The 26,988-nt window shown below is 37.4% G+C and overlaps 1 pseudogene; it reads left to right on the top strand.

Annotated features, from left to right (window-relative positions):
* Window positions 1-7,316: 7,316 nt before the first annotated feature.
* On the top strand, window positions 7,317-24,614 carry LOC144379525 (tubulin alpha-1B chain-like; annotated as a pseudogene).
* Window positions 24,615-26,988: the final 2,374 nt, after the last annotated feature.

Below are 26,988 nucleotides of genomic sequence, written 5' to 3'. Positions count from 1 at the left end.
TTTTGACTCAGAACCTTCAAATGGGCAAACCCAGTGGAGTTCTCTTTGCAAATAAGATACTTGGTAACCCACAATTACTCTCCCAGAATCCCCAAGGAAGTTTGAAAGTTTGGACCCAGCTTGAATACCAGCCATACAAATGTTTCCCATAGTAGAGTATGACTCAGGTTCAATTCCATATTGAACTCTAAAGCAAGTATTGTGTCTGCTGGACCTCACTGTGTGAACATAAAAAATAATGCCTAAAATCAAGGTCCCTCTGAACACTACCTCATGCCTACTGACATCCTGTGGGCTCACAAATCCTAAGAGAAAGTGGGACAATTACATTTGTTCAAAGTACTCTCAAGTTCTGTCAAATAACAGCAGTGATGCTTGAGAGAATATTTTCTCCTTTCTTGGCAGGTAACAGGTCTTCCAATGTGACCGAGAAAAGAGAAAACTGTTCAGGCACAATAAAACGGCTGATTGTCGATTAGCATTTTTCACGGAAGTACAAAATTCTTGTCTACATATACCATTTAGGTAAATAGAAAAAAGGTGACAGAGAATAACCATGATCCCTTTTAGAAAAATTATCAGAACAAAAATGTCTGGTGTAAAGCTGGATGCCCACATGAGCTGTCCAATTCTCCACACCTTCTGTCTCATTATTCTACATAAAAGATGGCCCCTCTCCTTTCCTAAATGCCATAGAGCTTATTCTGTGTCTAAGTCATTTTATGCTGATGGGTTGATGTATTTCTAAGCAACATTTTTTTCCAGATACATATCAACTCTTAGAGTTGTACAGGTGGGAGAGAGATGGTAAATCACCTTCTACAAGCAGTCACCTTCTACAACGTGTTTTTAGTAAATGTGAGATTGTGCATACAAGATATATCACATAGCAGCAGCCTTGACACTGATAAGAATAGAAGGGCTTCATTCTCCCACCTCTTCACATGTGAAAACTATCTGATGACAGAGTAACTTACACTCCTTTCCTTATGGTTTATTTTGCCCCCTGGGTTTTAAAATTCTAAACACAAAGGAAAGAAATCTAATACTTCCTTGATCCTTAGGCTGTCTGTCATCTTAGTTATGGGTCTCCTCCCTGTTTCTCCACCAGCCGTGTTCTACATGGGAATAATAAACAAAGATTAACAGATAATAATAGGTAACAACTGACATGTGTTGGTTTAGCTCAGAAATAAGTTTTTAAGAAAAGGAGACATTAGGAAAAAAAATACCTGCCAAATTTCCAATATAAGAATTTTTAAACTGGTGCCAATTTTTTAAGAGTTCTTTTCATACCTTTTCATATTTTGAATTAAGACCATCATATAAAGGCTAGACTCATGTGTTTCCATTGGTAAACATGGGTTTATTCTATGTCTTTTTTTTCATTTTTATTTTTACTATAAAATATTTTCAAATATTCATTCATTTTTTAGCATCTTTTAGATACAAAAATGAACTTGACAGCCCTTCTACCATCAAGGACTTAAAGCCTAGTGAGAAGAGAGACCAAAAAAAAAAAAAAAATCAATGGTTAATACACAAAATGTTAAGTATTATGATTAAGGTGGGAATTAAAAAATATCTATTTATGGCCCTAATCCCAAACTGTAAATAAGTAACCACAACCAGTGTTAATCCCACCCATCAGCGGCAGCCTCTTTTCAAAAGCCATGCAGAGGGAAGTTTCCTAAATTATTACTTCTGAAAGCGAGCCAATTCCTAAGCAGCACACTTCTAGCCCTCCCTATCTATGTCGACTTCTTGCTTTGTTCATAAAGTCTGTGTCCTGATGGAGGAGTTCTTCCTTTTTAGCAAGTAGTAAATTCCTTTCCTTTGTTTCAGGTAAGGGGGGGTTGAGGGGAGGTGCTTCTCAATAAGGATATGCCAAGTTATGAGAATACTCTGGAAATCAGAGCACTAAGATGTGACTTCCAACTCCACATAGAAGTTGGAGAGAGGTTAGTTAGGCAGAAGGGAAGCAAGTGGTCAAATCATTCTTCAAAGACAGGAAAATTTTAGGAGAAGGATGGACATAAAAATTAACTAATTCAATAAGCTGTCAATGGGTTTCTCAGGCAGAAGGAACAGATGAGTAAAATTAGGAAGACATTTGACTTTCTAGTACATTTAAGGAACACCTAATGCTCACTGGTTCAAAAGACTGCAGGTGGATATGTAATTGGAGATAACACAGGTAATCTGTGCAGGTGCAAATCTCTGCATGGTACATTGGTATGATGAGAAGTCAGTCAAAGATTTAACCTGTGGAGTATAAAAATTAGTTTGACATTTAGAAAAAGTAATCCTATAAAGAGACTACAGTGCACAGACTTTAGTTGAGCAGGGACTTGTTACTGCTCTAATGAATTTTGGATATCCTTTAGGAAAACCTCTTTACTTTGAAGATAATGAAAATAAAGACCAATGGATTATTTTTAAGTGACCTGTCCAAAGTCACAGAACTAGGACTGGAACTCTAAACAGCTCTCTCCAATTCCTGTTTAAAAATCTAAAGAAGCTATGTAGTCATATTCTTTTTCATATGACTAAATCCCACCCCCATCCACCACCCAGGAAAGAATCTCTAGGTACAAAATAGGAAGTGTTCATCTCTGCATCTGGGATGCATTGTTATTTATGTTTCTTGACTGGGACAGATACAGAGCTGGGCTAAAACAGCAAGTGTCTGGATGGTAAGTGATGTGCCAGTAATAAAATATTTGGAAACTTGGCTGAATACCATATTGCTGGAGGAGACTGAACTTTCAACATATGCCTAAAATGTCTTTCCCTGCATTTGAAGGAAACTTAGCATTAAATCCAATGTATTCATTTTACAGGCTAAAACTAAGAAAGGTTAAGATATTGGCCCAAGGTCACCCAGCCAAAAAGTAGAGAAAGAGAAACTGAAATTGAGGCTTATCAACTTGCAATTCAGGCTTATTATTGCAAGCTGCCAGAAAGTTTGACCTGCAAACAAATTGAAAGATAATTTTCTTAGCTGAGGCTTTGTTGATTGTTTTCTCTTCCTAATTCTACTTTTAAAACATATCTCATTTCCTTTATGTTTGCTTTTAATTTAAGGATACTTTAGAAACAATGAAACACATATGTGTTGTAACAATTGCACATACTTATATAACCACATTTAAAACTAGACATGGAACATTTTTGTCACCCCAGGAAATTTCCTGTGCCTCTTTCAAGTCAGTCCTATTCTCTAGGCAACCACTTTCTAATTTCTGTGATTGTAAGTTAATTTTGTTTACTACTGAACTTCTATAAATAGAATAGTGGTATGTGCTTTTTAGTGTCTGGCTTCTTCTGCTTAATACTTTTGAAATTCATCCATATTGTTGAATGTATCAGTAAATTTTTTTATTGCTAAGTAGTATCCATTTGTATGACACTCCACAATTTATCCATTCAATTATTAATGGACATTGAATTATTTCCAATTTTGTTCTTTTTGTGAATAAAGCTGCTGTGAACATTCTTATACAAGTCTTTTCGTGGATGTATGTCTTCAGTATTTTTGTAAATATCTAGAAGGGAAATTGTTGTATTATAAAATTGATGAATCTTTAATTATATGAAAAGTTGCTAAGAGTTTTCCAAAACAGACATACAATTTTAGACTCACGTTAGCAATGAACGAAAGTTTCAGCCTCACCACAGTCTTGCTAATATTGATATTGATCATTTTAATTCTAGCCATTTCAGTCTGTGTGCAGTTGTATCTTATTTTGGGTTTATTTTTGCATTTCACTAGTGACCAGTGATATTACATGCTCATTGGCCATTCATATATCTTCTGTTAAATGTCTCTAAAAGTCTTTTTTTTTTTTTTTTAGATTTATTTATTTGAGAGAGAGAGAGCACAAGCAGGGGGTGGGGGGGAGAGGGGCAGAGGAAGGGGGAGAAGCAGACTCCCCACTGAGCAGGGAGCCCAATTCTGGGCTTGATCCCAGGACCCAGAGATCATTACCTGAGCAGAAGGCAGATGCTTAACTGACTGAGCCACCCATAAAAGTCTTTTGCTCATTTTCATATGAAGTTGTTCTTTTTTTTTTTTTTTTCCCCTTAATTTGTAGGTAGAAGTGTCTTAAATATTCTGGATATAAGTCCTTTGCTAGAACTATCTATTGTGAAAATTTTCTCCTAGGTTGCTTGTCTTTTTGTTTTTGTAATATGGGCTTAAGGTGAATGGGTGTTTTTAAATTTGACTCCATCAAATTTCTTTCTTTTTTTAGTGTTTTCTGTGTCTTCTCGGAGAAATTTTTGTCTACCTTAAGACTGCAAATGTATTTTCTAATACTTTCTTTGAGGCTTTATAGCTTTAGTTTTCATTTAACTTTATGAGAAAACGCCAAATATTTTCCAAAGTACCTGCATCATTTTACTCTCCCACCAGCATTGTATATAATCAACATATATAATTAAGTGTTATGGGTAGGACAAGGTAAGAGTGAAGTTTTATTTTTTTCCCAAATGGATATACAGTTGGCCTAGCATGACTTTTTTTGAAAACACTTTTCTTTCTCTATTAAGCTGGCTTGCGCTTTTGTCAAATAACTATTTACCATATACATGTCGGCCTATTTGGGGGCTCCCTATGCTGTTGCATTAATATATTTGTCAGTCTTTATGCTAATATTATACTGTTGATTATTGTAGTTTTATACAATGTCAGGTAATGTTATTTCTTCCATTTTTGTTTTTCTTCTTCAACAATGTTTTTATTTTTCTAGACCTTTTGCTTTTTCAAATAAATTTTAGAATCAGTTTGGCAATTTCTGTAGAAGTCTTGAAATTCTGATTGGGTTCATATGGAATATACTCACCAATCTGGAAAGAGTTGACATTTTAACAATACTGAGTTTTTCAATCCATATACGATTCATTTCTATTTATATAGGATTTTTAATTTCATTCAGCAATGTTTAGTTTTCAGTTTGTATGTTTGTATATCTTTCACTGAATTTATTATTTTATGCTTTTTAATGTAATTATAAATAAATTGCTTTTTGAATTTTATTTCCCAAAGTTTGCTGCTCCTAAAAAATACAGTTAATTATTATATATTGATCTTGTATCATGCTACCATGTTAATTTCACTTAATATTTGTGTTGAAGATGCCTGAGAATGTTCAAAATGAAAAGTTACCACCTATAAATTAAAGTTTTACTTTCTTTTGCCCAATTCTTATGGCTTTTATTTCTTTTTCTTGTCTTATTTCACTAGCTGGGACTTCCAGTACAATGTTGAATAGAAGTGGTGAGATTCAACTTTCTTGACTTGTTTCCCAGCTTAAGGGGAATGTGTTCATTATTTCACCATTAAGGAATATTTTCACCATAGTTTTTAGTAGACACCCTTTTCAAAACTGAGAAAATTCCTTTCTATTCATAGTTTTCTGAGAATTTTTATTCATCATTAATGAGTGATGAATAAAGTTAACTGCTTTTCCTTCACTTCAAAATTCTTTTGTATGTGTTTTCCTTGTTGTATAAAAATATAAATTACATTACTCAATCTTTTTATTGTTAAACCCATGACTTCCTGCAGTAAATGCTCCTTGTTCATTTCTTTATATTTCTACATTTCATATGCCAATATTTTTGTAAAGATCTTTTGTGTCTTTATTCAAAAGGGATTCTGTACTATAATTTTTTTTTGTTATAATGTTCTTGTTATGTTTTCTTATCAGTTATTCTGAATTTTAAAAGAAGTTGGGGTGTGTTGCTTCTATTTTCTGAAAGGACTTTTATTTTTTATAAAAGACTTTATTTATTTGAGAGAGAGGCAGAGAGAATACAAGCAGGGGGAGGGGCAGAGGAAAAGGGAGAGGCAGACTCCCTACTCAGTGGGGACCCTGAGATCATGATCTAAGCTGAAGTCAGATGCTTAACTAACTGAGCCATCCAGGTGCCCCCTTAAAGGACTTTTATAAAATGTATACTATTTCTTCCTTATAGCTTTGAATACAGTTGATGGTTGAATAATATGGGGATTAGGGGCACGGACCCTCCACCCCACCCCACACAGTTGAAAATACAGTTGAACTTGTTCAGTTCAAACCTGTGTTGTTCAAGGGTCAACTGCAGTTTGTAGCCATCTGGTCTGATATTTTGTGAGAATATAGATTATGAATTTATTTTTTTAAATTACAGCTATTCAGATTTTCTATTTCTTCAATTTTGGTAAGCTCTGCTTTTCTAGAAATTGTCTATTTCATTCATGTTGTCGAATTTATTTGCAAAAAGGTATTTATATTTCTCATTTTATCCCTTCAATGTTTGTAGGGTTTATGGTAATATCTATTCCCTCATACATTTCCAATATAGTTTATTTCCTTTCTGCTGAGTCGTCTTAACAGTTTGTTCAATTTTGTTAAACTTTTCAAAGTGTCACATTTTTCTGTTATTCTACATATTCTCTAACATTTGGCACGGTCAGTCTTTTTAATTTTAGCCATGCTAATGAATGATAACTAATTACATTGAGCATCTTTGTATATGTTCATTTGCAATCTATGTATCTTCTTTGGTGACAGTTCAACTTTTTTTTATTTGGGTTATTAGATAAGGGGGCTCTCATTCTTTCTGAGATCAAAATGTTTAAGAATCATGTAAACTATAGCTATTGGGGCCATCTTTCCTGACAGAGAATAAGGCAAACATAGGGAAAAAAAAAAAAAAACCAGAACTGAAAGATGAAAAGTTCTTCATAACTATGTATAAACACCCTGATCTAGCCATCCATGTGACTAGATAATTCTAGATTGCTCAGTGAAACAATATGCATCCTCTTTAGCTTAAACTGTGTTGGATTTCTATTCTGCAACCAAAAGTCCGAATATAACAGTTTTATTTACTTCTCTCTGCACATGGCAGAAAAGATTTACAGCAGCCTAAATAGCATCCCAATCCAAGGGATCCACAGGAAGCAATTAGAGTCTCTGAATTCCAATTACAAAACCCTAGGAAAGAGAATCTGATTTATTGGATCAAGTGACTATGAGCAGGTAGGTGGTTCATATGGCCCACTCAAGCAGCATGGGCTGTGGAAGAAGAAATTGAGAATGTGGGAAGTTTCTACAATATGAGTTGAGGAGATAAGGGGGGAAATGTCACCTTTTTACACTAGGCAATGACTAGTATAATTTCATAGTAAGGTGACCTCAATTGCATAAAAGAAACAGTGTAGAAAATATGAGGGGCATAAAGAAAAAGAACTTGAGTAAATAAATTGACTATAGATTGACCTTTGAAAGAAACCGCCTTAAGAAAAAAATCATGAAAATGGAGGCATGATTGAACAAATTCAGGTAAGCACCCGGTCTTTAAAGATGGATTTAACCAGAATGATTGAACTTAATCCTTGACTAAGCATTTTAGCACAGTGTGTCTTTGCTCTTAGGGATCTTTCATTAGCTTTGGGCACTTAATACCAGTTGTTAGTTCCCTAGTGAGAAGAATCTTCCCTGCAGGCACGGGCATCTGAAAAAATCTCTCTCACCCCAGGAAGCAGCTTACACCTGCCATTCCTTATCTGCACACACCAGGGAGGCTGCTTAAAGCCAGGGTAGAAGGCCAGTGACACTGCCAAGCTTGAAGATTCAAACCACATTTCTGTATTTCAGCCTGCTGTGGTCCTATTCCTAGTTTAGCCCAAATTTCATCCCCTTATTCTTTATCTCAGTGCACAATCTGACCTCTTCAGCCTAGATAATCTAATGATGCTCTAATTCACACTTTCCTTTTGCTTTTTGGATGTCATCCTTTGCCCTATACTTGGTCCACATCCCATTCAGATTCATGTGCCAGTGCAGTTGCTCATTTTAAACTTTGATGAAACCCTAGTATTTGACATTGTTCTCTAACTCTGATCCTAGCTCCATCGCCAGATTCATGGCAGCCACACATGACCAAAAAGAGAAGCACATTGTTCTTATGTCTTACCAAATATGCATCAGTCAAGTGCCTATGCATATTAGGAGAAAATCAGTGTTGCTCAGCGACAAGCAAACATTATTGAGAACCTATCATGTAAAATTGTGGAAGTCCTCAGGGGGCGCCTGGGTGGCTTAGTTGGTTAAGCGCCTGCCTTCGGCTCAGGTCATGATCTCAGGATCCTGGGATCAAGCCCTGCTCATGTTCCCCACTCAGAGGGAAGCCCGCTTCTCCCTCTCCCTGTGCTCCTCCCCCTGCTTGTGCTCTCTCTCTCCCTGTCAAATAAATAAATAAAATCTTTTAAAAAAAATCTGGAAGTCCTCAAAAAAAAATAATAAAAATAGCAATAGCTGACATTCATTGTGTATTTACTACATATCAGGCATCTGGGGAATTTAATTGTATTAGTTTACATTTTTCTGCCAATAATCATATGTGGTATTTGTTATTATTATTATTATTTTTATTATTCCCACATTATACTTGAAAATACTGAGGCACAAAAAGGTTTGTAAGTGATTTGTCTTACATTATCCAACTAAGTGGCTAAATCGGGATTTTGACTCTAATCTCAATGCCAGAAATTATTTTTCAGTCTAGTGGGGAACAGAACCATGGATCATAAAATACAATATAAAGGCACTAATATTCAAGCATTAACAAATAATTAAGAGAATACCAGAAAATACAATTAATCGCTTGAGTGGAGAAAGGAGGAAAGATTGAAGTTAGCTTTTTAGGGAAAAAGAGATGATTAAGGTAGACACTGAAGATAAGGAGAATCTGAACAAAGGGAGGAAGGCAATGTCACCCCAGGCAGAGACAGCAGATTGAACAAGATTAGGAATAGCCACGTGAAAGTATGATAAGGCAGCAGTAAGTCTTCTCATTCTCTAGAGAATCTCCACTAAATCTTTGGATCTCTGGATAGGGCTTTCCAATGACAGTCTCTCATATCAGCCAGGAAAGTAAAAGTTTTATGTAAATGAAACATCTTTCATCTTCTCTTTTCCTTAGGCTTATCAGAAGGTTATGAAGTAGGGCCCGGCATAAGGGAAGAAGTCAGCAAACACATACCAGATCTCAGGACACAAGGGTGGGGTTATACGTTAAACCCAGGATCCTGGTGCTAGAATAATTTGACCGCCTCAAATCTAAATAACTTCCTATAAAGCAAAATAATATCCGATAGCTAACTGCATGTCATTAAAATTTTTCAGAATCCTCTGCCAATAAGACAGGAGATTCCACATATTACACACTGCAAGCCTTAGAATTGCTCCGATGCTCCCCACTACCACTGTTAACCTAAGATTCTCAAATCTTTTTCCCATCACGTCTTTCAATTTCCATGACCTTTTGGCTTTTTCAGGCTCTCCCTTCATCATCCTCTAACTTTTCAGGCTATTCATGTGCAAAGCCACACAGAGAAAGGCCGTGATATCCATTTCTGGGAAATGGCCTATCCTGGCTCCATTTCTCTAAATGGCCTATTTCAGTAAATTGCTTGCTGGGTTCTCTAAGATGATGACTGTGTCACCCATCCTGCTCCACTGTCCCAGTTCTGGGTGTTGGCCCTGTCAGGCCATAAGCCACCTACATCATAATGCTGGCCAGTCTGTGAAACTGGTGATCCTTTTGTTTCTCTCTGGAGCGGTCGCTCACAGTAGCTACTTCGGGTATCTTGGACTCATAAAAATCATCTCCTGTGCTTGCTCTGAAAATGTTCATTGCTGTAGAGTATTTTTTATAGAGTTCACTGTTGATCTTTTATTAAGGTCTGGTTTAGTATTTGCCACTTATGGGTATGAAAGAACAATTCCCGAGATTGTTATCATTTGTTAATATAGTAAGATCAAAGTGCTTATAAAGGTGGTAGCTTCTCACCTACAGCAGCTGGAAACTACTCAAAAGAAAATGATCAGTAGGAAGGGAAAAATGAAGGAGGAGAAAATCAGAGGGGGAGAAGATCCATGAGACACTATGGACTCTGAGAAACAAACTGAGGGTTCTAGAGGGGAGGGGGGTGGGGGGATGGGTTAGCCTGGTGATGGGTATTAGAGAGGGCATGTATTGAATGGAGCACTGGGTGTTATATGCAAACAATGAATCATGGAACACTACATCAAAAACTAATGATGTTTCCTGAGATTAAGAATTCCTCATATCAGTGAGATCATATGATACATGTCTTTCTCTGATTGACTTATTTCGCTTAGCATAATACCCTCTAGTTCCATCCACGTCATTGCAAATGGCAAGATTTCATTTTTTTGATGGCTGCATAATATTCCACTGAGGGTTGCTGGAGTGGTGGGGGGTGGGAGGGATGGGGTGGCTAGGTGATAGACATTGGGGAGGGTATGTGCTATGGTGAGTGCTGTGAATTGTGTAAGACTGTTGAATCACAGACCAGTACCTCTGAAACAAATAATACATTATATGTTAAAAAAAAAAAAAGAAGACAGTAGGAAGGGAAAAATGAAGGGGTGGAAATTGGAGGGGGAGATGAACCATGAGAGACTATGGACTCTGAGAAACAAACTGAGGGTTCTAGAGGGGAGGGAGGTGGGAGGATGGGTTAGCCCAGTGATGGGTATTAAAGAGGGCACGTATTGAATGGAGCACTGGATGTTATACGCAAACAATGAATCGTGGAACACTACATCAAAAACTAATGATGTTTCCTGAGATTAAGAATTCCTCATATTAGTGAGATCATATATGTCTTTCTCTGATTGACTTATTTCGCTTAGCATAATACCCTCTAGTTCCATCCACATTGTTGCAAATGGCAAGGTTTCATTTTTTTTTTGATGGCTGCATAATATTCCACTGAGAGTTGCTGGAGGGGTGGGGGGTGGGAGGGATGAGGTGGCTGGGTGATAGACATTGGGGAAGATATGTGCTGTGGTGAGCGCTGTGAATTGTGTAAGACTGATGAATCACAGACCTGTACCTCTGAAACAAATAATACATTATATGTTAAAAAAAAAAAAAAGATAGTAGGAAGGGAAAAATGAAGGGGGGAAATCAGAGGGGGAGAGGAACCATGAGAGACTGTGGACTCTGAGAAACAAACTGAGGGCTCTAGAGGGGAGAGGGGTAGGGGGATGGATTAGCCCGGTGATGGGTGTTAAGGAGAGCACGTATTAAATGGAGCACTTGGTGTTATTTGCAAACAATGAATCATGGAACACTATATCAAAAAAAAAAAAGAAAAGAAAATTATCAGAGCACAAAATTCAAAATCAAGAAAAGCAATGAGCTACAATACTAAAGGTTACTGATGTCCAACTTACAGAAAATCTATACATAAGGATCAATTTATATATAGTTTCAAAACATAAAACATAATGCATTTATTTCATATTCTCCTATTCTTGATCATCTTGTTTCTTAACCATGTTTTTAAGACTATATTTTCCATTTTATTGTATTTACATCTTTTCAGCGGTTCTCTACATATATTTTATTTTACCAGTACTCACAAAACTTTCATGAAAAGGTGATATTACAGGCTATGAGATATTTTTTTTCTTTTGCCACATATTCCTTACATGGGAAACAAACAGAATTTTATTCCACAGACAGATTTATCTTTGGGCTCCCAGAGATCTCTACAGTGTTACTGGCTAAATCTGAACATTTCAGTTCTTTCTTCTTTGTACTTTCCAAGTGGCCACTTTCTTAGAAGCTGAGAAGCTATTACTAATAGTGCCCTGATTTTTTTTAAAGCATTGCAAAATGCTTCTTGTGCCATCTTTCTCTCAAAATGAAATCGATGAAGAAACAGGCTAATGAATCAATGATCACATACCTAACATATGACAGAGCTGGAGTTGGATGCTCCAGCCTTTTGACCTCTGGTCTAAGTCCTTCCCAATTGGGAAGGGAGGAAATAATGGATATTAAAATTCAAGAGGCAGATGTTGGAATAAGAAATAGAGAAAAGCTTATAGGAGTTTAATATAGGACTATTACTACCTCCTGTGTCTTTAAAACCTATTTCACCTGGATTCTTAAGTTTTTCTTAGATTTTTCACTTTCTGTACTAAGGGCCTTGGCTTTTATTATATATTTATACAGAATCCAAAGATTTTGGTATAAGCAACAAATAAATGCAATTAAAATTTATTTAAAAATAAAACTGCCACATGGACATATAAATTTTGGCTTCACAAAGATAAAGAGGAAGTAGTGCCCCAAATTGAAAGATTTTTGTCCTTTATTTCAAAAAAAATTCATCCTAGTACTAATTTTTACTTGACTTCTGAATTTTCTTTTTCCTCCTTTCTGTACCAATCCCCCTTCCCTTCCCCTTTCCAGTTAATTAGACTTGATGATAAATGGAACGGCGTAAGAGTTACCAATTACATTGGTATTCTGCAAAGAATTTCCTTAAGTCTCTGACCATATCCTCAGCCTGAGCTAAAACTTAAATTTTTGGTATAAAAGGACTTAAGGACCCAGAGGTGTGAATACAATGGCTGTGTTCAAAGATGACAGAATTAAACTCATGATCATGCATTAGTTCTACTCACAACCATTAAAAAAACATGTAGTTTGAAGCAATTACAGATGCACAGGAATTTGCAGAAAAATATATAGGGAAACCTTTCCCTTAGCTTCTCCCCCAATGCCAACATTTCACAGAACCACAGTACAACATCAAAACCAAGAAACTGACATTGACACAATTCAAACAGCAGGTTCAGATGTCACCAATTATACATGAACCCATTTGTATTTTTGTACACAATTTTATCACATGTGTAGTTCTGTATAATCACCACCACAATCAAGACACCCAACTATGCCAACACAAGATTATTCTTTAAAGGCACACATTCCCCTTCCCCATCCACTAATTTGTTCTTCATATTTGTGATTGTTACTTCACAAATGTTATATTCACGTAATTATGCAGTTATACGTACCATTTTTTTTAAAGATTTTATTTATTTGAGAGAGAGAGAGAGCACGCACTAGCACAAGTAGGGGGAGAGGCAGGCAGAGGAAGAGGGAGAAGCAGGCTCCCCACTGAACAAGGAGCCCAACGTGGGGCTCGATCCTAGGACTCTGGGATCATGACCTGAGCCGAAGACAGACGCTTAACCAACTGAGCCACCCAGGCGCCCCTATGTGTACCATTTTGATATTCTTTTCACTCAGCATAATTTCCTTGAGATCCATCCAGATTTTTGAATGTATAAATGGTTCATTTTTTTTTTATTATTATTGCTGAGTAGTATTCCACGGTATGAATGTACCACAGTATGTTTAACCATTCACCCTATGAAGGCTATCTGGATAGTTTCCAGTTTGGGGTTATCATGAATAAAGCTGCTAAGAACATTCAGAAAAATTCTTATATGAAAATGTCTTCATTTCTCTAGGAAAAAATCTCCAAATATGCCATTGCATATGGTAAATTTATTCTTAGTTTCAAAAGGAACTGTCCATTTTCCAGAGTGGCTATACCATTTTGCATTCAAACCACCAATGTATGAGTGATACAGTTTCTTCACATTCTTGCCTATATTTGTTGTCACTATTTTTTATTTTAGCTATTCTGATTGGATGTGCAATAATAGCTCCCTGTGGTTTTAATTTTCATTTCTCCATTGGCTAATGATGTTCAACATCTTTTCATATGTTCATTTGCCTTCTGTATATCAGTGAAATGTCTGTGCTTGATTTTTTGCCCATTTTCTAACTGGATCAATTGTTTTTCCTAATATTGAGTTCTGAGAGTTCTTTACGTATTTTAGATAGAAGATCTGTGTCAGATACATGATTTGCAAATATTTTCTCTCAGTCTGTGGGTTTTTAGAATCCTTTCAACAGAGTTTTTCAAAGAGTAAATTTTTAAAATTTAGATGAGGTCCAATTTAGCAATTTTTCCTTTTCTAGGTAGTGTTTGGGGTGTCAGATCAAAGAACTCTGCCTAGCCCTAGGTCCCCCAAATTTTCTCATATTTTTTTAAGATTTTATTTATTTGACAGAGAGAGTGAGAGAGACAGAAAGCACAAGCAGGGGAGAGGGGCAGAGGGAGAAGCAGGCTCCCTGCTAAGCAGGGAGTCCAATGCGGGGCTCAATCCCAGGACCCTGGGATCATGACCTGAGCTGAAGGCAGACACTTTACCGACTGAGCCTCCCAGGTGCCCCTTCTCATATGTTCTTAAGGTACTTAAGTTTTATATTTAATTTCATGATCCATTTTTAGTTAATTTTTATATAAGAGATAAGGTCTAGGTGAAGATTCATTTTTCTTGCCAAAGAATGCCCAGTTGCTCCAATACTATTTATTGACTTATGCTCCTCTCTCAAAAATTAAGTGGGCATATTTGTTTAGATCTATTCCTATATTTTCTATTATGTTTCACTGATCTATGTCTATCTCTCCTCCAGTATAACACTGCTGTGATTAGTGCAGTTATATTATAAGCTTTCATATTAGGAGAAGTGATTATTCCTTCTACTTTTTCAAAGTTGTTTTGGCTATTTAATGGACTTTACCTTCCCATATAAGTTTTAGAAAAATTTATCTATGTCTACAAAAAAAAAGCCTTCTGAAACTTTGATAGAAATTTTATCAAACCTACAGATAAATTTAGGGAGAAATGATATCTTTACTATAGTGAGTCTTCCAATCCAAAATATGATATGTCTTGAAAGAGGTAAGCTGATAGAGGAGTAGGGTGACCCTAAGGTTGCCTCTTTCCTCAAACACAGCTAGATAAGTATCAAATCACTTTGAAAACCAAAGAAATTGATCGAAGTCTTAGAGAACAAAGCTGCATGTCTACAAACCAGGAAAACAAAAGATGGAAGGTAGGAGCTGTGGAGAGTTGATTAATGGGAGAAAATAGCCATGGGAACTGCCCAGGTGAAGGAGCCCTGATCATGGAGGGAGTAGCGAGTGAGAGGGAGGAGAAAGAGAGAATGTGCGGGGGTGGAGGGGAGAAGAAAGAGTGAAAACATGCACAGGGGGCTGCACAAGAAAACTGCTCCCCAAAACCACTGATGGGGAAAAAGTAGACAGATACAATACCGCCAGTTTTTCATAAACTGTGGAACACAGATTCTGAAGTTTTGGAGGTCTGTAACATGACCAGGTTTGCAGACAGCTAAGCAGTACTCCAGTGAGGAAGCTGGACCCCAGAGTTGAACAGGGAGAAGTGGTTCCCCTGCTTGGAGTGTGTTTGGTAGTGCATGGTGATACAGAGGGCCTCTCCATGAGCAAAGGACCCTGTGGACACAGTTGAGTTTCCCCACTCGCCGCTCACCAGAATAGGAACAGAAACTCTGGCTGAGGGCAACAATCTGTGGTACTGGCTGTGTGTTGTGATTTACCATAAACTTCAAACTGCTGCACAGTTGCACAACTGTTGTCAGGGACAAGTCTGCACTGGCCACAAGGCAGTGAGACCCTCCCCCAGAAGATCAGCGCATGACCTTGTTGTGGGGGTCTCTGAAGTGTGGGGTTTTGAAACGCAGCCCCCCCGAGATAAAACACAAGAGTGCTGTGCCATTTGGCAGGTGGACAGCTTGGGCACAGTGTGAAAGCTGTATTCAGTGGAAACCAGAGACATGGAGGGGTCATTGTTTGCACATCTGTAGCACATGTTTCCTGCTCTGGAGATGAGAGGACAGGGTGAAGCCATTTTCTCCCTGCACCCACCAGCTTCATCCACCTCAGTGAGCTAAACAGTGCCACCAAGTGGAGAATGGAGCCGCTATACTAAGCCCCACCCCCATGCCCTGCAGGTGCATCTCCACTAGGGCAAATCCACCTATGAATCAGAGAAACAGGCCCCTCCCCAGAAGACCAACACAAACCCCTTGCCCACACCAAGTCCACTGAGCATAGAGCACTGCACAGCTTCAGCTCTGGGGAAACAGGACCTAGCTTCCTTTGGGTCTGTTTTTGTTTTTTTGTTTTTATCTTTGTTTTTGTTTCTTTTTTGGATACAGAAAGAACATGCTTTTTTATTTTTAATTTTTTTTTTAATTTTCAATTTTTTTCTTTTTCTTTTCTTTCTTTCTACCTTTTTTCTATTAAGTTTCTCATAATGAGCAGACCAAAACACTCCTAGAATCTGGCTTCCTTTACTTATTTTATTTTTTAAAAAATTTCTAAATTTTTATTTTATTTTGCCCCCTTTTTTTTACCTCCAAAATGACAAGACAGAGGAATTCACCTCTTCAAAAGAAAGAACAGGAAGAAATGACAGAGATTTAATCAACACATATAAATAATATGCCTGAACTAGAACTTAAAATAGTAATTATAAGGATACTAGCTAGGCTTGAAAAAAGCATAGAAGACACTAAAAAATCCCTTACCACAGAGATAAAAGAATTAAAACCTAGTCAGGCCAAAGTTAAAAATGCTATAGCTGAGATACAAACCCAAATGAATGCCATAAAAATGAGGATGGATGAATTAGAGGAACAAATCAGTAATTTTTCAGAAGATAAAATTTTCAAAAATAATGAAGCTGAAAAGAAGAGGGAAACAAAGGTAATGGGTCATGAAGGTAGACTTAGGGAACTCAGCAACTTATTAAAACAGAGTAACATTCGTATCATAGGAGTCTCAGAAGATGAAGACAGAGGAAAAGTGGCAGAGGGTTTATTTGAGCAAATTATAGCTGAAAACTTTCCTAATCTTGGGAAGGACACAGACATCAAAGTCCAAGAAGCACAGAGAAATACCATTAAATTAAACAAAAGTCGACCATCACCAAGGCATAGCACAGCCAAATTCACAAAATACACAGACAAGGAAAGAATCCTAAAAGTAGCAAGGGAAAAAAAAGTCCTTAACATACAAGGGAAGACAGAACAGGTTTGCAATAGATCTGTCCACAGAAACTTGGCAGGCAGAAGAGCATAGCAGGATATATTCAATGTACTGAATGGGAAAAATATGCACCCAAGAGTACTTTATCCACCAAGGCTGTCATTCAAAATAGAAGGAGAGATAAAGAGTTTCCCAGACAAATAAAAACTAAAGGAGATCATGACCACTAAACCAGCCCTGCAAGAAATATTGAGTGGGGGAAATAAAAGACCAAAAGCAACAAACCTAGAAAGGACAAGAGAACATCACCAGAAACACCAACTCTACAGGTAACACAATGACACTAAATTCGTATCTTACAATAATCACTCTGAATGTAAATGGACTAAATGTCACTCAAAAGACACAGGGTATCAAAATGGATAAAAAACCAAGATCCATCTATTTGTGCCCTACAAGAGACTTATTTTAGACCTAAAGACACCTGCAGATGGAAAGTAAGGGGATGGAGAACCTTCTATCATGCTAATGGATGTCAAAAAAAAAAAAGCCAGAGTAGCCATACTTATATCAGACAAGCTAGATTTATAAAACAAAGACTATAACAAGAGATGAAGAAGGGCATTATATCATAATTAAGGGGTCTACCAAATAAGAAGATCTAACAATTGTAAATATTTATGCGCCCAACTTGGGAGCACCCAAATATATAAATCAATTAATAATGAACATAAAGAAACTCATAGATAATACTACAATGATGGTAGGGGACTTTAACACCCCACTTACAGCAAAGGACAGACCATCTAGGCAGAAAATCAAAAAGAAACAATGGATATGAATAACACACTGGACCAGATGGACTTAACAGATACATTCAGAACATTTCATCCTAAAGCAGTAGAATACACATTCTTTTTAAGTGCACATAGAACATTCTACAGAATAGATCACATACTGAGTCACAAATCAGCCCTCAGTTAGTACAAAAAGATTGAGATCATATCATGCATATTTTCAGACCACAGTGCTATGAAACTGGAAGTCAACCACATGAAAAAATTTGGAAAGACCACAAATACATGGAGGCTAAAGAACATCCTACTAAAGAATGAATGGGTTAACCAGGAAATTAAAGAAGAAATTAAAAGTACATGGAAGCAAATGAAAATGAAAACATAACAGTCCAAAACCTTTGGGATGCAGCAAAGGCAGTCCTAAGAGGGAAGTATACTGCAAAACAGGGCTACCTCAAGAAGAAAGAAGTCTGAAATACACAACCTAACCTTATGCCTAAAGGAGCTAGAAAATGAAGAGCAAATAAAGCCTAAAGCCAGCAGAAGAAGGGAAATAATAAAGATCAGAGCAGAAATAAACAATATAGAAACAAACAAACAACAGAACAGATCAACAAAACTAAGAGCTGGTTCTCCAAAGAATTAATAAAATTGATAAACCCTTAGCCAGACTTACCAAAGAGAGAGAGAGAGAGAGAGAGAGAGAGAGAAAGGACCCAAAAAAATAAAATCATGAATGATAGAGCAATCATAACCAACACCACAGAAATAAAAACAATTATAAGAGAATACTAGGGAAATTATATGTCAACAAACTGGGCAATCTGGAAGAAATGGACAAATTCCTAAAAACTCTTAAACTACCAAAACTGAAACAGGAAGAAATAGAAAATTTGAACAGACCCATAACCAGCAAAGAAATTGAACCAGTAATCAAAAATCTCCCAACAAACTAATGTCCAGGCCCAGAAGACTTCCCGGGAAATTTCTACCAAACATTTAAAGAAGAGTTAATACCTATTCTTCTCAAACTGTTCCAAAAACTAGAAATGGAAGAAAAAATTCCAAACTCATTCTATGAAGCCAGCATTATCTTGATTCTAAAACCAGACAAAGACCCCACAAAAAAAGGAGAATTACAGGCCAATATCCCTGAGGAACATGGTTGCAAAAATTGTCAATAAAATACTAGCAAATCAAATTCAACAGTACATTAAAATAATTATTCACCACCATCAAGTGGGACTTAATCCTGGGCTGCGGGGGTGTTGGTTCAATATTCACAAATCAACATGATACATCACATTAATTAAAAAAAGGTTAAGAACCAGATGATCCTCTCAATAGATGTAGAAAAATCATTTGACAAAATACAGAATCCATTCTTGATAAAAACCCTCAACAAAGTAGGGATAGATAGAACATACCTCAACATCATGAAGGCCATACACAAAAGACCCACATCTGATATCATCCTCAAGAGGGAAAAACTGAGAGACTTTCCCATACAGTCAGGAAAAAAACAAGGATGCCCACTCTTACCAGTACTATTTAGTACTGGAAGTCTTAGCCTCAGCAATCAGACAACAAAAAGAAATAAAAGGCATCCAAATCAGTAAAGAAGAAGTCAAGTTTTCACTATTTGCAGATGACATGATATTCTATGTAGAGAACCCAAAAGACTTTATCAAAAAACTGCTAGGACCACACACAGATTCAGCAAAGTTGCAGGATACAAAATCAATGCACAGAAATCTGTTGCATTTTATACACCAAAAACAATGCAGCAGAAAAAGAAATCAAGGAATTGATCCCATTTGCAGTTGCATCAAAAATGATAAGATACCTAGGAATAAACCTAACTCAAGAGGTAAAGGTCTGCACACTGAAAACTTATGAAAGATATTGAAGAGGACACAAAGAAATGGAAAAACATGTTCATGGATTGGAAGAAAAAACATTGTTAAAATGTCTATACTACCCAAAGCAATCTATACATTTAATGCAATCCCTATCAAAATACCAGAATTTCTCACAGAGCTAGAACAATCCTAAAATGTGTATGGAACCACAAAAGACCCCTAATAGCCAAAGAAATCTTGAAAAAGAAAAACAAACCTAGAAGCAGCACAATTCCAAATTTCAAGCTATATTACAAAGCTGTAGTTATCAAGACAGTATGGTACTGGCACAAAAACAGACGCAGAGATCAATGGAACAGAATAGAGAACCCAGAAATGGACCCACAACTATATGGTCAACTAATCCTCAACAAAGCAGGAAAGAATATCCAATGGAAAAAGACAGTCTCTTCAACACATTGTTTTGGGGAAACTGGACAGCAACATGCAAAAGAATGAAACTGGACCACTTTCTTACACCATACACAAAAATAAATTCAAAATGGATGAAAGACCTAAATGTGAGAGAGGAAGCCATCAAAATCCTAAAGGAGAACACAGGCAGCAACCTCTTTGACCTTGCTGGCAGCAACTTCTTACTACACATGTCGCAGGAGGCAAGGGAAACAAAAGCAAAAATGAACTATTAGGACTTCATCAAGACAAAAAGCTTCAGCACAACTAAGGAAACAATCAACCAAACTAAAAGGCAACCTACCGGATGGGAGAAGATATTTGCAAACAACATATCTGATAAAGGGTTAGTATCCAAAAATCTATAAAGAACTTAACCAAACTCAACACCAAATAAACAAGTAATCCAGTTAAGAAATGGGCAGAAGACATGATGTCTTCAAAGAAGACATCTGAACATCTTCAAAGAATGTCCAAAGAAGACATCCAGATGGCTAACACACACATGAAAAGATGCTCAACAGTACTCATCGTCAGGGAAACACAAATCAAAACCATGAGATACCACTTCACACCTGTCAGAATGGCTAAAATTAACATGAGAAACAACAGTTGTTGGCAAGAATGCAGACAAAGGGAAACCCTTTTGCACTGTTGGTGAGAATGCAAACTGGTGAAACCACTCTGGAAAACAGTTTGGAAGTTCCTCAAAAAGTTAAAAATAGAACTACCCTACAATCCAGCAATTGCTAAGTATTTACCCAAAGGATATAAAAATACAGATTCAAAAGGGTACATACACCCTGATGTTTATAGCAGCATTATCAACAATAGCCAAACTATAGAGACAGCCCAAATGTCCACTGATGAATGGATAAAGATGTGGCACATACACACACACACACACACACACACACACACACACACACACACAATGGAATATTACTCAGCTGTCAAAAAGAATGAAATCTTGCCATTTGCAATGACATGGATAGAGCTAAAGTGTATTATGCTAAGTGAAGTCAGTCAGTTAGAGAAAGACAAATACCATACAATCTCACTCATATGTGGAATTCAGGAAAGAAAACAGATGAACATATGGGAAGGGAGGAAAAAAAGGGGAAAGGGAAACAAACCATAAGTGATTCTTAACAATACAGAACTGAGGGTTGATGGGGGGGATGGGCTAGATGGGTGATCGATATTCAAGAGGGCAGTTGTGATGAGCAGTGGGTGTTGTATGTAAGTGATGAATCACTGAGTTATACTCCTGAAACTATTATTGCACTGTATGTTAACTAAAATTTAAATTCAAAAAAATTTGGTATGTCTCTCAAAGATTTAAGGTTCTTTTTGATTGCTTTCATCAGCATTTTATAACTTTCATTATATAAATCCTGTATATGCTTTGTTAGATTTATACCTAAGTATTTCATTCTTTGTGGAGAAATTCTTAGTGGCATTTTTAAATTTTGGCTTTCACGTGTTCATTATCAGTATATATTCATACATATATTGATGTTATGTGTTGCTTTTGTGTCCTGTGTTTTTATGACAGCTGCTTTAGGTCTTATTAGATAAGGCCAACATTTGATTCAATTCAATATTAGCATCTATTGATTGCTTTTCTCATTCATGTTTTTCTTAGTGTTTTTTTTATGGTTTTCCTGGTCTTAGGTATAGCCTATGATTTTCTATTTTATGCTGGATATTGTGATTATTAGGAGACTCAATCTTAAATCTTTTTTCAGCTGATATTTGCTTTTAGGTTTAGGTTTAGTAGGTGAATTCTGGTCTACTTTTGTGGGGTTTAGTTTCACTGACAGTTTAGTTTTCAGAGCGCTTGCAATGCTTTTTGGTCTGCTTTATTCTTCTGTTAGAGCTCCTGATCAATTCCTGCTGGTGTCATCTATGGGGACAAAGAGTACCTTCCTTGGCTTCCTGGTATTACTGGGCTCCTTTTGTGGGGTATGGGAGAGAAGAATCTTTTGGACCTGTGTTTCTTTATTCACTGGGTGGAGCGCAGGTAAATACATGTCTCTGGGATGCTGCCCTTGCTGGATGATCAGTCTACCTGCTGGTGCCTTAGTTATGAAGTGAGGGCTAAAATGGTCCATTGTGTTGCTAAGTTCAGTGGATCAAATTGCTGCCAGGACCAGCCTGTGAGGGGAGACTGATATGTCAATTCACAACCTTTTGTAAGCATAAAAAAGGCATAAGAACAGCAGAGACCTTTGGTTTTTAAAGTATGGTCCCTGGAGTGCCTGGATGGCTCAGTCCATTAAGCATCTGCCTTCAGGTCAGGTCATGATCCTAGGGTCTTGGGATCAAGCCCCGCGCCGGGCTCCTTACTCAGCAGGGAGCCTGCTTCTCCCTCTCCTCCCCGCTTGTGCTTTCTCTCACTATCTCTCCCTCTAATAAATAAATAAAATATTTAAAAAATAAAATAAAATAAAGTATGGTTCCTGAACCAGCATCATCAGCATCAACCAGACACTGGTAGGAAATGCAAATGGAAACTCTTGATTCAGACCTACTCAGTCAGAAACCTCGGGGTGGAGCCCAGAAAAATGTATTTTGAATAGGCCCTTCAGCTGCTTCTGATGACCTAGTTTGAGACAACTTTGAGAACCATGACCTAGACAATGACTATATTGAAAGTGAATGTGGCCTCCTAGTGCCCCTTCTGTTCCTCAGAGAGATGTCCCCAGAACAGTCTTAAAATTGGAAAAAGAATCTACCCAGTGCTAGGATCCCCCAGCAAAATGGTTCATGAATACTTACTCCACAAATACGCTTTTCTATGCAAGCTGGAAGAACCATATTAGCAATTTGAAACAACCACAAAAGATACACTACCACATAAGACAATGATTATCCCATTCAAAAAGCCACATAAAAAATTCTGTTATTTTTTTATTCTTCACCTACATTTCTTCATCCTAAATAACCAATATATTTTACCAATATATTGTCTTTTAAAGACTTTAAAAAAAACAAACAACCAAAAAAAAAAAAAAAAGACTTTTGAGAGGCAAGATAGTATATAGGTTAAGAAAATATATTCCAGAGACAAACTGCCTGGGTTCAAACCCAGCCTCCATCATGTAGCAATTGTGAAATTATACACTTTACTTCATATAAGGGCTATATAAGAATTAAATGAGAAAGTAGACGTACAAGTACAGAACTGTGCTCCATAAATGATGGCTATCAATGCACTAGTATTATCCATTATACCCCAGCCACATGGAAATTGCTTTAAATTGCTTTTCTAGTAATTGAGACAGGTATATGTGATTTTAGCCACACTCCTATCACATATTTTATCTTCTCCACAGGTAAAGTAAGAATATTAGTTTGGAGTTTCTCTTACATTAACCATTTGAGAGTCGGGCTGTAAGAAGCAACAACATCTCCTTTTCCTCTCTGCCATCTGTTCAGCAGCTGCAAAGCAGCAACAGGCATGAATGCATCTCCATCCATGTTGGCCAGGCTGGTGTCCGGACTGGTAATGCCTGCTGGGAGCTCTACTGCCTGAAACATGGCATCCAGCCAGATGGTCAGATGCCAAGTGACAAGACCATTGGGGGAGGAGATGACTCCTTCAACACCTTCTTCAGTGAGATGGGTGCTGGCAAGCATGTGCTCAGAGCAGGGTTTACGGCCTGGAAACTTTCTTTGATTATGGCAAGAAGTACAAGCTGGAGTTCTTCATTTACCCTGCTCCTCAGGTTTCCACAGCTGTAGCTGAGCCCCTGTAACTCCATCCTCCCTATCCAAGCCACCCTGGAACACTCAGATTGTGCCTTCATGGCAGACAACGAGGCCATCTATGACACCTGTTGTATTAACCTTGGTACTAAATGCCCAACCTACACTAACCTTAACTGCCTTATTAGCCAGATTGTATCTTCCATCACTGCTTCCCTAAGTTTTATGGAGGACTGAATGTTGATCCGACAGAATTCCAGACCAACCTGGTGCCCTATCCCCATATCCACTTCCCTCTGGCCACATATGCTTCTGTCATCTCTGCTGAGAAAGCCTACCATGAACAGCTTTCTGTAGCACACATCACCAATGCGTGCTTTGAGCCAGCCAACCAGATGGTGAAATGTGACCCTCGCCTTGGTAAATACATGGCTTACCGCCTGTTGTACCATGGCAACATGGTTCCCAAAGATGTCAATGCAGCCATTGCCACCATCAAGACCAAACATACCATCCAGTTTGTGGACTGGTATCCCATTGGCTTCAATGTTGGCATTAATTACAGCTTCCCACTGTGGTACCTGTTGGAGACCTGGCCAAAGTATAGCGAGCCGTGTGCATGCTGAGCAGCACCACAGCCATAGCTGGGGCCTGGGCTTGCCTGGACCACAAGTCTGACCTGATGTAGACCAAGAGTGCCTTTGTTCACTGGTACGGATGAGGGCATGGAGGAATGAGAGTCATCTGAGGCCCAGGAGGACATGGCTGCCCTAGAGAAGGATTAGAAGGCAGTTGATGTGGATTCTGTTGAAGGAGATGGTGAAGAAGAAGTAAAGGAATACTACAGTTAAAAATGTCACAAGGGTGCTGCTTTTACAGGGCAGCTTATTCTGTTTTCAACGTTGGAAAGTTGTGCTCTGATCAGTTAATCTGTATGTAGCAGTGTATACTCTCATACACAATTACTGACCTAGGTTTTAAAATACAACACTTTGTTACAGACCCACACTGTCCATTTCTCTGTTGGGTTTGAATAAAGTACTCCCTGTCTTAAACGGAAAAAAAAAAAAGAATATTAGTTTGGATGATAGGAGTATATTTTCATCATGGATCACAGTTAAACTAATTACACAAAAATGATGAAATCTATGGCTACAACCTGATTACTATATTGCATTAATCGGATTAATCAATTCCACAGTGTTCTGGATGTATTTTGTTCTTCTATATATATCTTATCACTAAGAATATTTTATCAGTGTAACTGTTTATAGATCTGATAACCAAAATAGAATGTAAGTTTCGTAAGAATAAGTACAGTACCTTACACATATTTACATCCCCAGCACCACAGTTTATAGTGTCTGACATAAAATACGTACCCAAAATACATCTTTGGAGCTGAACTTTTGAGGAAACTTGTATGGCAGTCATCCATTTAAAGCCAATGAAAACTAACAAACTTTTGTTTGTTTTTTTCCCTCCGATACTCTTTTTGGCCTCTCTGCTTTATAAAGAACCTAAGAATGTTAAGAATTGATGTTACAAGAGTCTTTTTAAATTCTTAAATCCCACTAAATCTGTCACTGCAGATTTTTTTGTTACTTCCTTACATAGTTTCTATGTTCAAACTCTGAAGATTTTCTCAATCTCCCATTATTTGCTCTCTGGAACATCTTCTATCCAGAATCCCCCAGTGCTCCCCAGATTGTTCCAGTCACATAACACAAAATCATATTTCCCTATATCTTCGCTTTTCTTTATGTGGAACACTGTCATCTCTTGGAAGCTGCTCAAATTCTGCACTCATTCTTCATCTCCACTGTGTAGTATACGGCTATATCACATTGCTTTGTTTAGACGTTTTTGATGGGTGATAATCATCTTGTTATACAAAACTTATGTTCTTCAGCTCATACAGCATGCTGGCCCCAGATGGCCTCCGTAACCATTTCCCTCCATACTGCCCAATGTATACACATCAGGGCCCTTCTTATAATACACAAAGGTCTTTGAGTTTGCCCTCTATTAAACTTATTTGTCTCACATGCTGACACTCTGCTCGCTCTAACACTTCTCAAAAAGTGTCAAATACAATTACTCATTCAGAATGAATGTTTCCATTTTGGATGCCAGACTATTTTCTTTCTGGTCCTCAGCAACTAGATTTCCCACTTCAGAAATGTTTTCCCAAACTTCTGGATAAAATTAATCACTCTTACCCTTGCACTTCCAGGTAGCTTTTCTGTGTTTCTATTGCTTCATTTGTCACATTGTCACTTATTTGTTCAAATGTCTTTTTCCCCTGGTGGGAGATAGCCCTGTGTCTTATTCACTTTTAGATTCCCAGCACTCAACATAGCTCAATGCAATTTTTTAAACTGAATAATCTCTTCAGTATTGCCTTTATACATAATACATTTTAGCAGGTTCTTGAGAGCAGTTTTGAAATGTCATTCTTCCATATACCCTTACCCTAACCACCCTACTCTGCATGTAGATGTCATTTAAAAAAAAAAAATCAAAATTAAGGTTGTTGGAATACACTGAGGGAGGAAGTTGTGATTATATTTACAAATGCACAAATTTTCTTAGAATTAAGTGAAACATCAGGATACCTGATTCAGTGACACCATCAGTGGTGGTCCTATCATCACTCCCAGAGGCCTTTAGAGCCTCATTCATGTTAGAAAATTTCATTTGAGGTGATTTCATCAGCCATATTTCAGGAGTGGATTTATTCCCACTTTCAGATTAGCTCCATAATGACTAGATAAAAACTGTATGATTAACTTTGATTTATCTTACAAAAAAGTTTTCAATATTGTTTTTCTTATTACAAATGAATATGGACTTATTTCAGAAAAATTAAAAAAATAGAATCACAAAGGATATAAAAAGCAAGCAAGCGTATTCTAATGATCGAGACAGCTGCTACCAACACCTTGGTAGACAGACTTTTTTGAGGGGGTGTATATCCTGCTGCAGTAAATGCTGCCATTTACTAAACACTTACTCCATGCCAAGCTCTCTACATATTTAGCCCAGATTTCAGTTCAGCCCTTTCTGGCTCTTAACGTCTTTGTTCAATTGAACTGAACTCCCCACTCTAGGGCCTAGGACAATTCTACACCTTATTAATTTTTATGAATTTTAGAGAAATTGGTCCTGTGCCTTTGCAAACTATCCCAGTTTTCATCTTCTGTCAGTCCAATTCCACAGTTTTAAAGTGACCCATTTACAATTCTCTCTTAGATGTTTTTGTTTGTCCTAAGTCTTTCTTCAACCAGAGACCACCCAGCCTTTCTCCTTCTGGCCTTTCTCCAGCCCATGATCTCATCCTCTACCCACTTATTTTTATTTTAGGCCTCATCACTCTCCTTCCAAAGTC

The sequence above is a fragment of the Halichoerus grypus genome, chromosome 1 (assembly GCF_964656455.1).
Source record: "Halichoerus grypus chromosome 1, mHalGry1.hap1.1, whole genome shotgun sequence".
Lineage (NCBI taxonomy): Eukaryota > Metazoa > Chordata > Mammalia > Carnivora > Phocidae > Halichoerus > Halichoerus grypus.
This window is presented reverse-complemented; position numbering and strand designations above follow the sequence as displayed.